Here is an 18,370-nt window from a genome sequence, read left to right on the forward strand (position 1 = left end):
AGATATTTAAGACACCAGATGGCTCCATTATCAGCTTACAAGCCTAAGTACAGCATGACACCAAGGCCATAGATGCTAAGCATAGTGCCAAGCAAGCCATCCAATATGGCTCTCTCAATCTGAATAGCATCTTCTTAATACTTGTTTGCCATCTTGGCTGTCCACAGCACAGCATCTCAGCTTTCCAGAAGCTGACCCCAACCAAGCAGTCACTATCTAAACCCATAGAGGCTACTGATTTGGCAACCATTTGCCAGGCAACCTCTGTCAGATCAAGCCAAAGGCAGTGGAGCAGCTCTAGCAGTTTCCACAGAAGACAATCCTGAGGCAATCACCCAAGGCTGGACCATCAAGGATGGGCAGATCATGTGAAAAGAAGTACTGCTGCCAGAGAGTCCTGTCACCAATCATGGCTCCCTCCATTCATTCTCAGGATCCCTAGCAGGATGGCTGATTCTGCCCTCTGGTGGGATCCCAAACCCTATGCCAACCCTTGCTGCTGATGCTCAAATACTTAACATGAAACCAAATCTTATATATGAGCTCTGCTCCTTTAGAGGAGCATCTGATGACATTGATCACTTCTTAACCAACTGTAATTAATATTTCCAAGTATTTGCCTCATACTTCCTCTTTGACATGTACAAGGTGACATTTGCCTTAACTCATATGGAGGACAAGGCAAAAACATGGTGGGTCCTTCTATTTCCCATATTCTGATCCATCACATGACAATATCACCAGTATCCCTTGTGGCCAGTCTTTAAACAGATGATCATCAACAAGTTCATGGATCCTGCTATCCAAGAAGTCCACAAATAGAAGATGAAGGATTTCAAGATGGCCAATAAACCAGCCACAGACTACTTCGACAAATTATAGTGACTTGGCAAACTTGCTGGAGTCCATAATGATATTGCTGATACTGGGTGGATGGTCGAATATATAAAGATAGGAGCCCTGCCCTCCTATCTGAAGATTATCTCAGATATTGGATATGGTATTTCAAAGGGATATGATGAGTGGAAGGAATGCATTGTCACCATGTACTGAGAAAGACAGTGACAGAAGGCAGAGTCATTCACTCTATCATGGGGGGGACAGAAGAATCAGAGACAGGGCATGAAGCCCTCCATCTATAATGCGACTATGTCTGCCAAGCCCAACAGCTCAGCCCTAACTTCCTCATATGGCAAGAAGAAAATCAGTATAGGCATGACATATACCAGAACAGGTAAGCCAATGGATGTGGATCATCTCAAGAAGGAGAAGAAGTGTTTCAATTGTGACCAAAAGGGCCACATGGCATGAAACTGTCCTCAGAAGAAGAACAAGGGCACCTGAGAAGACATATGAGCACAGATTGCTGAGTTAATAAAGAAAGAAGAAGATCTCAGGCCAGATACAAAGGCTGAGGAGATAAAAGACAGGGCTGAGCAGTGAGTGATTCTGCTGACTCAGCCAAAGTACCAAAGAGTGGTGTGTCACAATCAAATGCTAAATAGACTGACTTTATCTCTGTAGTACCATCTATGTCTAAATTATGTATGCATTTGAATATATCTGACATTACCACTCAAACCTGGAATCACCTAAGGAACAAACTCAATTGTCTACAGGCCAAACAGGGGCAGAGAGCCCCAAGGGATGGCCAAAACCATTCAACACTCATGCATCATCATTAAATGTTGGTCAAACTAGCACTATAGTATCAACTCAACCACTTATAGGCCAAACAGGAGCAGAGAGCCCTATCGGTTGGCTAAAACCATTTGACACTGAATGAACTTGGTGATCCATCAAAGACACAAAGAATGAAGCAGCAGTGAAAGCCATGCTCAGGAACTGGGTCCACAAGACCTGAGCTGAAGAAGTAGTGGATGACATGATCAAAGAGATGAAGAAGGCTGAATGATGTCAAGCCCTAGAGTGGCTCAATGAACTTCAAGAATCATGAAAGTTTATCTGATAGTCCAAAACCTTGGACTAAGACCTATTGGCCAAAGCCCAAATTGAGATGCTCACATCTTGAAGCACTCATATGGTCACTGCACTAATCGACAGTGAGTGCACTGGGAGTTCAATCAATCATACTTTCATCACCAAGCACAATCTTCCTACTTGAGTCATGGCAGCACCCATTCCAGTCTATAATGCAGACAAAACAAAGAACCAAGCAGGTTTGATCACTGAATATCTTGAGCTCAGGCTCACCATCAGTGATCATTCTGAACAAATCAACTTGGCAGTAACCAATCTAGAAACCAAGAAAATCTTCCTTGGTCACAATTGGCTCATACATCATAATCCACTCATCAATTGAAAGACCAGATGCATCATCTTTGCCAGATGTCGGTGCTGAAAGATTCTATTTGAGTTATCTGATGAGGATCCTGAAGACTGATGGGATGAAGAGATGGAGGATAGCAAAATGATTCTTGCTGTGGACTTACAAAAAGCCATTCACATTTGTGCTGTACACCATGGCAATGATCTTGCAGCAAAGGCTAATGCAGTAAAAGAGGAAAAGACATTTGAAGAAATAGTGCTGGAATGGGCCCAGGACTTCAAGGATTTATTCAAGAAGGAGAGCTTTGATGAGCTCCCCAAACCAAAACCATAGGACCATGCCATTGAACTAATCTCCAATGTGAATGCCAATCTGGATTGCAAGGTTTATCCACTCAGTAACAATGAACAACAGGAACTGAATAAATTTCTTGATGAGAATTTGTCCAGTGGAAGGATTTGGCCATCAAAGTCTCTGATGGCCTCTCCTTTCTTCTTTGTCAAGAAGAAGGATGGAAAACTCCAACCAGTCTAAGATTACTAGAAGCTTAATGAGATGACAATCAAGAATCATTATCCACTTCTGTTGATTTCAGAATTGATGGACAAACTCTGTGATGCCAAATACTACACCAAGTTGGATGTCTGATGGAGATACAACAACATCTGCATCAAAGAAGGTGATAAATGAAAGGCTGCATTCTGAACTAACCACAGACTATTTGAGCTGATAGTTATGTTCTTCAGGCTGGCCAATTCACCAGCAACCTTCCAGTAGATGATGAATGACATCTTCAAGGATCTCATCACTATGGAGAAGGTCACAATATATTTGGATGATATTTTGGTTATGTCCAAAACCAAGGAGGAACACTGACAACTTATATGACAAGTACTAGCCTTGATGAGGAAGCATTGTCTCTTCCTCAAAGCTGAGAAATGTGAATTTGAGATACTGGAAACAGAATACCTTGGAGTCATTATCAGCAAAGGAAGCATCAGAATGGACTCTGTCAAGGTAGTAGGAGTAACTGAATGGCTGGAACCAACCAAGAAGAAGAAACTACAATCCTTCCTCAGCTTCACCAACTTTTACCAATGATTCATTCAGGACTACAGCAAAATAGTCTGATCCATAACACAATTAACTGGAAATGCACCATGGACTTGAGGACTCTCACAACAATCAGCATTCAATGACCTCAAATGCTGATTGGCCAAGGATGTTGTCCTGGCAATACCAACTCAGGACAGAAAGTTCTGAGTAGAGGCCAACTCCAATGAGGGTGCCATTGATGCCATCCTTTCTCAAGAACAAGATGGCAAATGGCAACCAGTTGCATTCTTATCAAAGGCACTCACTGTCATGGAATGCAACTATGAGATTTACAATAAGAAGCTCCTTGCCATAATGCTCACCCCAGCTGAATGGTGGCATTATATCATTGGAGCAGTCCAGATCTTTGAGATCTGAACTGATCATCAAAACTTATGATACTTCTGCCTTCCACAGAAGTTTAATTGCCAACAAGCCTAATAGGTCATGGAATTATCCAAATACAAGTATACACTACACCATAAAGCTGGTGTAGCAAACAAGAAGGCAGATTTCCTTAGCCAAAGAGCTGACCATGATCAAGGAGAGGATGACAATGAAGAAGTCATACTACTATGACCAGAATACTTCTGAGCAATGATCATGCCTACAGAGGAGGAAATACATGAATGTATCAAGAGCGCAATCTGAGACCCTCATAAATGAGATCAATAGATTGCTCTGTCCCTTAACCATGAATGGGGACTAAAGAAAGAAGGAGGACTGATCTGCTATAACAGGCAGATCTATATTCCTAGAGACCAAGAACTCTGAGGTGATATTATTGCCACATGCCATGATCACACAATGGCCAGCCATCCAGACATCACCAAAATGAAAGAGCTTGTATTACAGGAATATTGGTGGCCTAAAATAGACCATGATATCACCCAATATATCAAGGCTTGTGAGATTTGTCAATAAGGCAAATCCTCAACATAACCTTGGATAGCACCACTTCATCCAAATGAGATTCCATTATCACCATAGACCCACATTTCAGTGGACATGATAACTGGACTTCCAGAAAGTCATGGCTATGACACCATTATCATCATAGTTGATTGCTTCTCTAAAGCAATCATTCTGATCACTTGCTCCACAGAGTTGACATCAGAAGGATGGGCAAAGATCCTATGAGATGAGGTCTATGCCAAATACAGCATGCCACAAGTCATCATTTCAGGTAGAGGACCACAATTTGTCTCCAAGTTCCTAGATGACTTATACTGATTGCTCAACATCAAGCAAAATGCATCAACAGCATATCATCCCCAAACAGACAGACAAATGAAATGGGTGAATCAGGAAATTGAAAAGTATCTCCAACTTTTCATCAACTATCACCAAGATGATTGGATGGAATGGCTGGCACTTGCTGCTTTTCAAGACAACAACAGGATTTATTTGGCAATAGACAAAACTCCCTTCTTTGTTAACTATAGGTGACATTCTCTAGTCATCCAAAGTGAACAAGTATACACAATGACACTGGCATCAATGGATTTTGCCACCACAATAGCAAAAATTCATGACAAAACAAAGACAGCCCTTGAAAAGGCTGCATCCACAATGAAGAAACAGTATGATAAACACTGAAGACCAGCTCATAAATATTCAATCAATGACAAAGTTTGGTTGGATACCAGCAATCTTTATCTTCCCTGTCCAAAACAAAAACTGGCAGACAAATGAATAGGACTATTCACTGTTCTCACCAAAGTTGGTAAATCTGCTTACAAACTGTGATTACCAAACACTTGGAAGGTCTATAATGTCTTCAATGAGGCATTATTGACACTATATATCACACCCACCTTTTCAAATCAAGAGTGCCCACCTCCATCTCCATCAGAACTGATTGACAATGAAGAATATTATAAAATCAATCAAATATTACACCACAAATTATGCAAAATAAAGGCCTATGGTGGAGGGATGACAATAACAGTTGACTATCTTGTCAGTTGGAAAGGATATGACCCAGAATCAAATCAATAGGTCAACAAAAAATACATAGACACAGAAGAAGCCATTCACAACTACGAACAGAGACAAAATTGATCAAAGATGCAGTCAAAGTCTTTATGATCTTACAACAGATAATGACAGCAGAGGACATATTGGCCACAACTGGTCAATACCTCGACAAACACCCACAGAGAAGAAGGGCAGATTGGGACTGGAATGAGATATTGTGGCCCTATCTCACCCATCCAACTTATCCCTAACAAAGCCATCAGAACAATAGTCTTAGGGAGGGGGTAATGTTATGATTTTTCCTATTTTCTTTTCTTTTTACTTGATTTATTCAGGATTGACTCCTATTTCTGCTTAGTCAGAGTGCCTATCCAGCACTTAGGATCATGGGAAGGCTTAGTCAGCAGCACCACTCTGATTCTACTGTGCTGCTGTAAAGTCTCACAGCAGCACAATGGCAGAATACCTCTTTTGTCATTGCACAGCAGTAACAGCAGTAACAGCTCAACAGCAGACAATACTCTTTTGTAGGTAGCTTAGTGACACTGGACAAAGTGCTCCACAGCTTCAGGATGAACAATTAGATAGTTATATCTTTAGAACAGATAACAATTAGTATATAAGTAGTGTAGCTCTCACTGTAGTAACTCCAGCTTCAAGCTAAAGTTTATTCTTTCACCATCTTATCTTGAGTGACTTGCAATGCCTTAACAACACAGTGCCATCAAACACATCAAGTGGACTCTGACATTTAACCTGAAGTGCAAGGTTGTGTCAGTTTATCATGTGTTATTAGTCACATAGAATTTGGGCTTAACACTTAAGACTGGAGTACATCAGTGTGTACTACTGCCTTAAATACTGTCTAAAGAACTCTATACTCTACAGGTGACTATTGTCTGCTTTCCATGCCCCCTGCTTATTGTCTGGGATAACAATGACTGTGCCCTTGCTTTTATTTGTTATTATTGCTCTGCTATACCATTGCTATGGTGAGTTTTTCATATGCCACAGTTCCTATCATGTTCAAGATGTGAGATGGTGATAGTTACCACATTGTTTCTTGTCATCCTATTGTGCATTGATGAATAAGACATAGCCATAGTGTCATCATGTCTTCTTCATCTTTTGTAAGGTTGGCCTGAGGTTGGGATTGGTAAGCATCTGCTTACTAAGTGTCAGCAGGTTATAATTTAGAGGCAAAAATTGTGACACTTCCACTGATTTTTATGTGGCATCAGCAAGCTGCATAGTCTTGAGTTGATTGATATCATAGATTCCAGCAGGAGAGATATCACTATCATAATGATCAATAGCCCAGTAGATGTAGTTCAATCAGTAATAGGCCTTAAAGCAGTGAATGATGCCAGCATCAAGTGGCTGGATGTGTGAGATCATGTTAGACTTGAAATTCTCAACAGTTATATATTGCAGATCATCTTCAGAAACAATGTGTGCTGAGAAATTGTCTTATAATAGCAAGATATTTCTTTTCTTCATCTGCAGCTCTGCATTCCATCTCAATATCCATTTCTTATAGAGAGCTGTCATCATTCAGGCTTTTGCATTATTATGGTAGTAGAAGCCCAGCTGCATGCCTGACTTCTTTTGAAAAGAATGAGGTTTATAGGCTTTTCTGATGAAAGGCACTTTCTTGTCAGAGCCATTGGCATTTACAGTGAATGCATATGTCAAGCAAACTGTGCTTCCCTTAATACCAGAATGCTTTTTGTCAGCAAGATCACTGTCAGAAGGCATACTGTATTTTTTTTCAGTTGGATATTTTTACAAAGCCAGTGTACTTACTCATAGAATAAGCTTGTTTCATCCATGTTATAAATATAATACAGCTTGTATTTAGCTAAGATTGTTTTGATGCACTCTCATTCTTCATTCATCTCAGTGAGATCAGCAGATCCAGCTTCACTATATTGCTTGAATTCCTTTAAATTGTTCTGCTTCTTGAATTTTGACAGCCATCCAGAGCTCAAGTCTAGTCTCTCATCCTCTGGTACTCTCTTCAAACCCACAAGTTTTGGCACAAGACTTTATCATTCATCAAGATACCATCTGCTATTGCTTTTGTGACTTATAAATCCATCATCTCAGTTATCTCTAGATGCTGAGTTTGATGCATGCACTTCACTTGGTAGCTATTTACTCCATTTTTTTTGTGCTCCTCTCTCCACTTATCTTCTGCCTTCATCTATATATTGACAAGCAGCTGTTTGATTTTAAAATGTGGATATTTAGCATTGAAATGCCTTGCCATCTTAGATTGATTTCTTCCATTGGCATGATATCAATCAAGGACCTCAATGCACTGCTGCAGAGTTGCAAGCTTGTGTTACATGCATGCCACTGGTTTCTGTTCACCTTGACCAATCTAGAATTCAACTGCCAAGTTCCACCAGCCTTCAGCTATTCCACACTACTACTAATTTCATTTTATCTTTATCATTTCACATCTATATTTCACATTGTAGTATTTAGACCCCAAATATGGTAGCAAATAGTTGACACCAAAGCCCAATAGACTCTAACTCAGAATTAGCTACTGCTAATATATTGTTATGATTTTCCTTTTTCTAACCTCTATTTATGCTTAGTCAGGGCATCTAACCCAGCATGCAGGGGCATGAGACAAGACTTAGTCAGCACAAACATGATGAAGGTCAATCATCCTGGAAGCCAACAACGACCACAGACAATACTCTTTATGTATGGTAGTGATGCTCAAGGACAAGAGGACAATAACCAGAGAAAACCTACAATAGACATACAGTATTATTAGCAGAGTCTGTACAGTATTTAAGGGAATGACCCCAACAGGTCGAAACTCCAGTCTCAAACTAAAGTTTATATTCACCATTCTACCTCGAGTCTATACCTGACCTTGAGTCACATCAAATAGGAAACACATCAGTGGACTCAGCTGATCCCTCAAAGTGCAAAGGGATGACTGTTTACCATGTGCCACTATTCACATGATGCTTGGGCCTAACATATATTAATTATATATAATTGTCATAGATACTCAGTTTGAATATCAACTTAGATAGCTATCTACACTTTGTGCTCACTTCAGTTTCTCTCTCTCTCTCTTTCACTGGATTCTGCTCTGAAGGACATTTCTCTTCACTTCTCTGACAGAACTCCATTCTGTCAAATCCAAATCCTTGGACCTTGACTCAAGAGTAATATTGCCAATAGCTTCATTAATGCCCACACACTCTATCAGTCTCTGCATGTGCACTCAAGCTCAATTATTCAGCATGTTTCTAATAGTATATTCAAACTTAAACTCTTGAGTCAAAAAGTTTCTACATTATGTCCACTATATTCACCCCATCCACAAAAGCAAATTCTGAACAAACTTAGCCTATCCATTCCAACATGTTTTTCATAGAAGACATTTCAGCCTCCACCTCAAAGGAACAACCAGGCCTTTTTGGATTGGCCTCTGGTGGAGGACAACTCTCCTGTAGGGAAACTTACATCCACTCTAGCTTTGCTGCCTGCTAATCCAACTATGATGACTCCCCTAACTCTTTTGATGCCACCAGCATTCCAACCAATAGAATCCAACAGGCCAGCATGATTTATGGCATCCAAAGTGACTCTCTTACAGACCCCTTATCCTTGAGCAACATGCATGAAAATTCAGGCAGCCCAGACTTAGAGGGCAGAGATGATGACATCTCTACTCATATTCCCATCTGCCATGGGCCAGGTGATAACCCATCAAACCTCTTTTCAGGTGGATCCAGTGTAAGACTAGCAAACTCTCTGATACAAGAAAGATATATCTGCTCTTGCAAGTTCTTTTATAATCACAAGAGGAAATCTAGCAGTTCAGAGCAGATCAGACAGAATCTTCCTGGAGCAAATGGCTCATTGGTAGAATAAGCTCTGGCATCTGCTTTTAAGAGTGGATGAGCAGGATATGAGTGGAATGTGAAAGAGATAAGAGAGAAATACAAGGATTGCTTCAAGCTGTCCATTGGTGTGATACCAGGCTCAAAGGCTTCTAGGTATGCTTATAGCTTTGGCTTGTGAGAGACTAGCAGAATTTTATTTCTTTGCTTTGTATCATAAAAGTTAGTCTCTTTCTACCTACAAGATTATCCTTTAAATACCAAAGGCTCAAAAGTCTGTTCCCTTATCTGCTGTAGCTCCTATGAGCACCTAGACCATCTCCTTGTGGGCTCTATCTGATTCACATCAGTGTGGCACCATCAATCTGCTCTGTGGATCTGTTATTCATGATTGAATCAGCTACACCTTTCATATCTGATGCCTCATCAAATAGCTTTATAAGACTATCCATGTCTGATCCACTCCTGGTTAGATGAAACATCCATCTGTGCACATGCTCTGGCTGATGAGCATCCACTCCTAAATGCAGATGTAGTATTAAACATTACACACCAGACACAAAGGGGATGAACAGTGGACAGCCATCTGTCATTTTTTTGCAGGTTGTATTGGTGTTATATTACTTGAGCCATAATGAAAAAATAGTTTCTCATTTTGAAAGTGGAATGCTTACTGCTCAGCTCTCTTGATTCTGTGATGGGTCTAGAGTGAGGAAAACCAAAATTTCTTGCCCATGAAGCCATGGTGCAGCACACCAGTGGATCAGGAGAACCAGAAGAACCAAATGATCCTGACAGCTCCAATGGCTCTAGAGAAAGCAACAACTCAAATCAGCAGAACATATTATGAGAATTCATGAATCTGCTATGAGGAGTTTCCACTTCTCTTAATAACTCCAAGCCAGCCACTATCTGCATCAAGGTCAAGAAACTGAAACTCTTTAATAGCTCTGATTCTTGCAAACTGAAGGCCTTTGTTATCTCCCTTCAGTTGAACTTCAATGACAGACCTACCATGTTTACAACAGATGCCAGCAAAGTCAACTACACCATCTCCTTTCTGGCCAGCACTGTACTCAATTGGTTTGAACAAGACATTTTTAACTCCAACCTGTAGAATCCACTGGTCTGGAAATTTTCCTATGTGGCCCTTTTGGATGAGCTTCATAGCAAATTTGGCCTTTTTGATGCTACCAGATATGCTGAAGATGCATTAGAGCATCTCTGAATGTGTGATGGAGACTGGATCATGAAGTATATAGTCTAATTCAATTAATATGCCTACAAATCAGATATGAAGACAACTCTCTCTGCCATGCCTTCTACCATAGTCTCTGTACTCACATCAAGGATCACATGGCTCACCATAGAAAGCCTAACAACCTCTGCAACATGCACTTTCTTGCTCAAGAACTTGATGCTCAATACTGGATCTAGAAGATCAAAATTGCCTGTGAAAACTGGAACAATAAGACCTCCAACCCATCTGTTAAGCCCAAATGACATATGACCTAAACACATGATAAACTGACACTGTCTCACACTTCAGACAATGACATCAGAGTTCACTTGATGTACTATGTGGCTCTATATCTCAAGGCCTTTAGATTGGCTTGAGATAAGATAGTGAAGAAATAAACTTTAGCTCAAAGCTAGAGTTACTACAGTGAGAGCTACACTACTTATATACCAGTCATCATCCATGCTAAAGATATGACTACCTAATTGTGCATCCTGGCACTATAGAGCATTTTGTCCAGTATCATGAAGCTATCTACAAAAGGGTATTGTCTGTTGTTGAGCAGTTACTGTCATATCAAAGGACAATGACCAACTGGGCATTGTTGTGATGATTAAGCCCTGGTCCCACAGTCCCAAGCGCTGGCTAAGCACCCTGACTAAGCAAAGATAGGGGTTAATCCCTTGAATAAAAGATGAAAATGTAGAAAAATTGTAACACCATTCTTCAATCTCAAATCCAAGAGGTTCAACTCTTCTTTTTTGGATTCTGACTCCACACCAAAGACTATCACTCCTAAGCCTTATGCTGATAAGTTAGGCAAAGACAGTCATCTTATTCAGGAAGAGAAAGACTGCTGGTGCCAGAACAACCTCTGCATGTTTTATAGAGCCAAGCACAAGACCAAGGCTTGCAATAAATGAAAGGCAGTGGCCTCTGCCAAGGGACATGCAGCTGAAGTAGACACTGGCCTCAAAGAACCAGCTTCAATAGAGTCAGAAAACTAGAAAGCAACTCTGTTCCCTCTGTATGAGTTCAGGGTTGCATTGACTCTATTTGCACACTGGAAGTTATCACTCTCAATGCAACATCTTTTTTCAACCAATCCTTTCATCTTTCACTTTCAGCAGAATTACCATCTAGTATAGAGCCTGATAGACCTCCAGCTTCTGCCATTCTGCATCTTCTTGCTCTTATCAATTCTGATTCCAGCCACTGCTTTGTTGACACTAAGTATATAGCTGCCAATGATATTCTTATTAAAACCATCCCTATTATGCAACTCTGATTATTTGATGGCTTTATCAGAAGCCATATTTCTCAAATCACAATCATCCCTATCCATTTCCCTTTCAGAGACACCTTATTGACTTTTATATCACTCATCTGGATTTATCTTGTAATCTTGTCCTGAGATACAACTGGCTCTCCTGCTACAATTCACTGATTGACTGGGCTGAGCACAGTGTAAATTTCCACTCAAGCTACTGGAATTCTATTCTAACCAATTATGCAGCCTCTACTACATCTCTGGGGCTTCAGTGCCCACAGAACAACAGTCCACTCATCTCCAAGCCTTTTAGCTCAATTTCAGAACTTCTGTGCCCACTAGACTCTATTGGTCCACCCTCTGGAGCTTCACCCCATTCCAAATCTCCTTTGTGTAGCCAGTAGGCTCTATTCTCATATGAACCCATCTATTTCTATCCTCTCTCAGAATCATTTACTATAAAAACACATTCAAAGATCTCTATCATATCTGCTGCTGCATTTGTCCTAGCCAGTGCAGATAAAGGTGCTCAGCAGTTCACACTGCAGCCTTTCTTGCCTAATATTGGAGCCAAAGCTGCATCTGCAGAATCAGTAGATCTTTCATCAGTGCCAGTAGAGTACCATGATTTTGCAGATGTCTTCAGTAATACCCTCTCTGAAAGCCTATCTGAACACAAGCTATATGATCTCAAAATCAATCTTGAGGAAAGTACATCTCCACTGTTTGGGCCCATTTATTCCCTCTTGAAATCTGAACTCAAAGCCTTATGAGAATTTATTAATGACAATCTGTACAACAGGTTCATCACTTTGTTCTGCTCTCCACATGAGACTCTGGTTCTCTTTGTCAAGAAAAAGATTGGGGAACTCCAACTTTGCATTGACTATTACAGCTTAAACAAAATCTCTAAGAAGGATCACTACTCTCTTTTCCTCATCTCTGATCTCCTTGACTCTGCTTGCTCTGCATGCATCTACACTAAGCTTGATCTTCAACATGCTTACTATCTCATTTGCATAGCTAAGAGTGATGAATGGAAAGCAGCCTTCTGGATTCACTATAGTTTCTTTAAATGGTATATCATACCTTTTGGTCTCACAAATGCTTTGGTGGCATTCCAACATTTTGTAAATGATATATTCTCTGACATCTTTGACATATCAGTAGTGGTCTACCTTGATGTTAGATCCAAGTTGCACATAATCAAGACATGTGATAAACAGATACTGTATTGTATTTGTACAGTCACATCTGAGTTCATTTGTTGTGCTTTATTGACCAGTGTGCATCAAGACCATTTGACAAGAGGCTTAAGATGAAATAGTATGAATAAACTTTAGCTCAAAGCTGGAGTTATACCAGTGAGAGCTAGCCTACTTATATATAACTTGTCTATAGCAATATAAATACTACTACTTATTGTGTCCTTTGTGATCATTGTGCTCTTTGTTCTTAAGCATCATTGCTACTTACAAAAGTCCTGTTGTGCATTGTCAGGTGATGCTGTTGCATTGAAAGACAATGACTGACTGAGCTTGTTGTGATGACTAAGTCAGTCCCATGGTCCTAAGTGCTGATCTAGATGCCCTGACTAAGCATAAATAGAGGTTAAAATGAAGAAAAGATGGAAAAATTGTAACATTACCCCCTCCTTAAGACCATCATTCTGATAGCTTAATTTAGGGATAGTTCATATTCTCATATTGCATCTGCTGCATTCATTTATTTCTCATTGACCTATTGGTTAGATTCTTGGCTATAGCCCTTCTAACTGACTAAATAGTCAACTATTGTTGTTGTTCTGCTCCCTTTGGCTTTGACTTTGTGGAGTTTGTGGTCAAGGACCTGTTTGATTTCATAGTGTTCTTCATCATCAATGAGGTCAGGAGGTGAAGGAGAAAGATGGTCTTAATTTGAAAATGCCAGTGCAATAGAGGGTATGAAGAGTGATTCATTGAAAATATTATAGACCTTCCAAGTGTTTGGGAGTCTGAGTTTGTAGGCAGAGTTGCTGACTTTAGCCAGAATGGAGAAGGGGCCTGTGTGCTTATCAGTGAGTTTTCACTTAGGACAAGGAAGATATAAATTAGTTGTATCCAACCAAACTTTGTTGTTAATATTGTATGAGCAGGAAGAAACATGATGCTTGTTGTATTGCTTTTTCATTGAAGCAGCTGCCTTTTTGAGGGTGGTTCTGGTTTCATTGTGAATCTGAGTTATGGTGGCTGCAAAATCAGAGGATGTGGGGGTTATAGTGTGAGCACATTTGGTTTGCAAGATGTAGAAGTGTTGGCCATAGTTAATGAAAAATAGTGTCTTCCCAGTGGCTGAGTGTATCTGGTTATTGTGTTGGAAGGTGGCAAGAGTGAGTCATTCCAGTCAGTCATCTTGATGGTAATTGATAAATAATCAGAGGTACTTCTCAACCTCCTGATTAGTGCATTCTATTTGTTTATCCATTTGTGAATAATATACTGTTGAGGTATTGCATCAGATATTGAGGAGTTTATATAGGTCATTGAGGAATTTGGAGATGAATTGTGAGCACCAATCTGAGGTGACAACTTGAGGCATGCCATATTTGGTGTAAACTAAGATTTTGGTCCACTCTTCTGAGGTTAGTTTTATAAAACATATGACTGAGATGATTGCTTTTGAAAACTAGTCAATGATGATGAGGATTGCATTATAGCCATTGCAATCAGATAGACCAGTGATCATGTCCACTGAAATGTGGGTTCAAAGGGACATGGAGACCTCATTTGGATGGAGTGGCACTGCCTGTGGTTGTGTTGATGTTTTGTCTTATTAGTAAGTTTTACATCCCTCTATATATCACTCAATGTCCTGGCCCATCTTTGGCCACCAGTACTCCTGTAACACCAGCTTCTTTGTTTTGGTGATTTCTGGATGGTCTGCTGTTGTATGGTCATGACATATGGTGATGATTTCACTATGAAGTTGTTTGTCTCATAGGATATAGATTCATTCATCATAATGAATTAATCCTCTCTTCTTTGTTATATCACATTCATGATTGAGTGATGAAGCCATGCACTGGTCCCATTTATCATTATCTCCTATGATGCTCTTGATCCACTTGTGAATCTCTTTTTCTGTTGGCATTATTATAGCCTGAAAGTGTTCAGGCTTCAACAATATCACTCTCTCATTGTCATTTCTGCCTTAATTGTGGTCTGCATATTGGCTGAGAAGGTTGGCTTTTTTGTTAGCTGTCTTAGTGACATGCCCTCTCCATGTTCAGACATGTAAAATTGCAAAAATTAAGAATACATGGACTGCATTCCAGTTCATGTAAGCATGTAACTGAGAATAGAATAAGAGTGCATAGAAACCTAGCCATCATAAGAATAAACTGAAGTAACAATGAGCAGAGTGCATGGCCTAGTAACAGATTAATACCAGAGAGGTTAGACTGCATGTGTGGTCCCAGTGCTTGGCCCTAAATGTGCCAATACCATTACAAGAGAACATGCTAAAAATAAGAAGAATACAATCAAAATATGATCAGCAATTCTGATCACATTGATCAAGGATGCATAGTCATTGATGCACTGATAGGACATACTTTAGAACAGAGAACTGAGACCCAAAGAAAGGTATCTGAATAACTGGATGTTGAACAGAGAAATGAAATGATGGCAGCAAAGAAATAGATAGAGAAATACTATTCTCAGAGATGAATAGCACATGTACTGCTCAGAGACTTGCATGCATACTTATGGTGTCTTAGTGCATGTAACACAGTGAGGGACTCTGCATCATACCAAGGTATGACACATATCTATTGGATGGGTTAATTGATGCATGTCAGGCCAGAAGTGGCACATTTTGTGAGCCAGATGGAATGTCAAGACACTGAAAAAGAGAACATGACCATTGTGGCTGACCCCAAACATGGGAGATAACTCCAGGGGTCTGAAACAGTTTACTACTGTCAGGGATATGTCACTAGAGAAATAAGAAAGCAAGCAGATCTGACTAGGCCAGCTAGCCAATGTCAGCTAGCAAGAAAACAGCAGACAGTCCTGGCCTAGAAGAAAATAAGCATGGCAACTGCAATATGTGTGCAAATAATACTCACAGAATACAGCATGGAGTCTCATGCTTTGAAGATACTATAGTAGGATTGTATTAGTAAGTACTATAGTAGAGTATTTAAACACAGTATTGTATGAGTAGAAGAGCAAGTTTTCTGATCCCCCACAGTTGTGGTGTATTGGGCACAGAAAGCCTTGCACTCTAGCTCTGAGTTTGTGTTTGTAACTTTGGGCAAGAGAATAAACTCATTATTGAATATCATTGAGAGAGAGTTGAGAACTGAGCAAGGCATTGAAGCTTGTGAAGAACTTGAGCCTGATTTGATAAGAGGTTTTAGATTGCACTCTAATCTGAGAATAAGAGAGCAGTGTCTGAAGAGCACCATCTTGAGTTTTTGAGGTATTTGTGACACACAACACTACAGGTGGCAGAAGTTCAAACTCTTTGGCCTGTGGATGGGGTTTGATTGTGATATTTTCACAGATTGGCAGAGATTCAAACTCTTTGGTCTGTTAGATGGTGTTTTATTGTGATTTGTGTCTCTGAATTGCATAGGTTTGAATCCTGTAGGTCTATGATTGGTTTGACAACTTGTGAATAGAGATCTATGCTCTTTGGCACTTGTGGACATGTTTGTGATTGATTTTTGCTTAGAGCATGAAGCTTTGAGTCAGGTATTGTGTGTGTTAGGGATTTTGAGTTGATCTGAGCTGTGCTTAAGACCTTTTGAGAGTTTTCTGGAAGTGTTTTAACATATTGTATTGAGCTGCAGTACTCTTTGCCTTGAGGCCTGGCAACACCTGTTGTCACCTCTTGTTTTGATAAAATAAAAAGCTTTGAGACTTAGAGAGATCTAGGACTGTTGTACACATGCTATTGCTGTTCATGCACTGTGGATTCATTGAAGAAGATAATTATATTTGTTGATTACTACTTTTATTGCATTATAATCCCTCCATGAACTAAGAGTTTTGTATGTGTGTTGGTATGAGTGTGGTCAGTGAATAGCACTCTGCTGTATCTGTTTTCACCTTGCATGCACTCAGATCCTCTTCACCAGCTTTATAGTGTAGTGTATATTTGTATTGAGAGAGCTCAGTAATCCAGCAGACCTGCCAATGATTGAGCTTCTATGGGGAGCAGAAATATTGGAGATTTTGATGATCCATCCATACTTCAAAGGACTGGATTGCCCCAATCAGGTAATGCCACCATTCTTCTAGAGTGAGCATTATAGCTAATAACTTCTTGTTATAAATTTCATAGTTCTACTCTGTGATGGTGAGCACTTTTGAGAGAAAGGCCATGGGTCACCATTTTCCATCCTGTTCCTGTGAGAGGACTGTGTCAATCACTCTCTTGCTTGAATCAGCCTCTACTCAAAATTTTCCCTCCTGTATTGAGATTGCTAGAATGATGTCCTTGGCTAGTTGTTATTTTAGGTCATCAAATGTGGATTGTTGGGGGGTGTCCCCAGTTCCAAGAGGCATTTCCTGTCAGCTGTGTCATCAGATGGACAATTTTGCTGTAATTCTGGATGAATCACTGATAGAAGTTTGTAAATCCTAAGAAGGATTAGAGTTTCTTTTTTTTCATTGGTATCAGCCATCCTGTTACTCCAGCCACCTTGATGGGATCCATTTGGATACTTCCTTTGCTGATGATCACCCTGAGATACTCTATTTCCAGAACCTTGAATTTGCACTTCTTGGCTTTGAGAAAGAGCTTATGCTTCCTCATCAGTTTGAGAACTTGTCAAACTAGCTGTTGGTGTTCTGTCCAATCCTTGAACATGATCAGAATGTCATCTAGATATATGATCACTTTGCCAGTGATGATGAGATCCTTGAAGATGTCATTCATCATCCACTGGAAAGTTGCTGGCAAGTTTGTTAATCTGAAGAATATTGCTATTAGCTTGAAGAGTCTATAGTTAGTCCTAAATGCTGCCTTCCATTCATCCCCCTCCCTGATTCATATGTTGTTATAGCTCCATTGGACATCTAGTTTCATGTAGTATTGGGCTCCACAGAGTTTGTCCATTAATTGTGAGATTAGGGGAAGCAGGTATTGATTTTTAATCATCATTTCATTAAGCTTCTAATAATCTTATACTGGTCAAAGTTTACTGTCCTTCTTGATGAAGAAGAATGGTGATGCCATGGAGGACTTTGAGGGTCAGATTTGTCCACTAGAGAGATTTTTGTCTAGGAACTTGTTGAGCTTCTCTTATTTGTGATTTCTGAGAGAGTATATCTTGCAGTCAAGGTTCACATTAGCATTAGGAATGAGTTCAATGGTATAGTCCCAGGGTTTTGGATCCAGCAGTTCATTGAAGCTCTCTTTTTCAAACAGATCCTGATAATCTTGGGCCCATTTAGGAACTATCTCCTTGAATATTTTTGCTTCCTTCTCTTTATTGGCCTTTGGTGCTAAGTTGTTGACATGATGCACTGCCTGAATGTGCAGTGCCTGCTGCATGTCAACTGTGAGTATTGTCTTGCCATCCTCCATCTCCTCATCCCATCAGTCTTCTGGATCTTTATTGGGTA

The sequence above is a fragment of the Guyanagaster necrorhizus genome, assembly GCF_019112545.1.
Source record: "Guyanagaster necrorhizus MCA 3950 unplaced genomic scaffold BT62scaffold_72, whole genome shotgun sequence".
Classification (NCBI taxonomy): domain Eukaryota; kingdom Fungi; phylum Basidiomycota; class Agaricomycetes; order Agaricales; family Physalacriaceae; genus Guyanagaster; species Guyanagaster necrorhizus.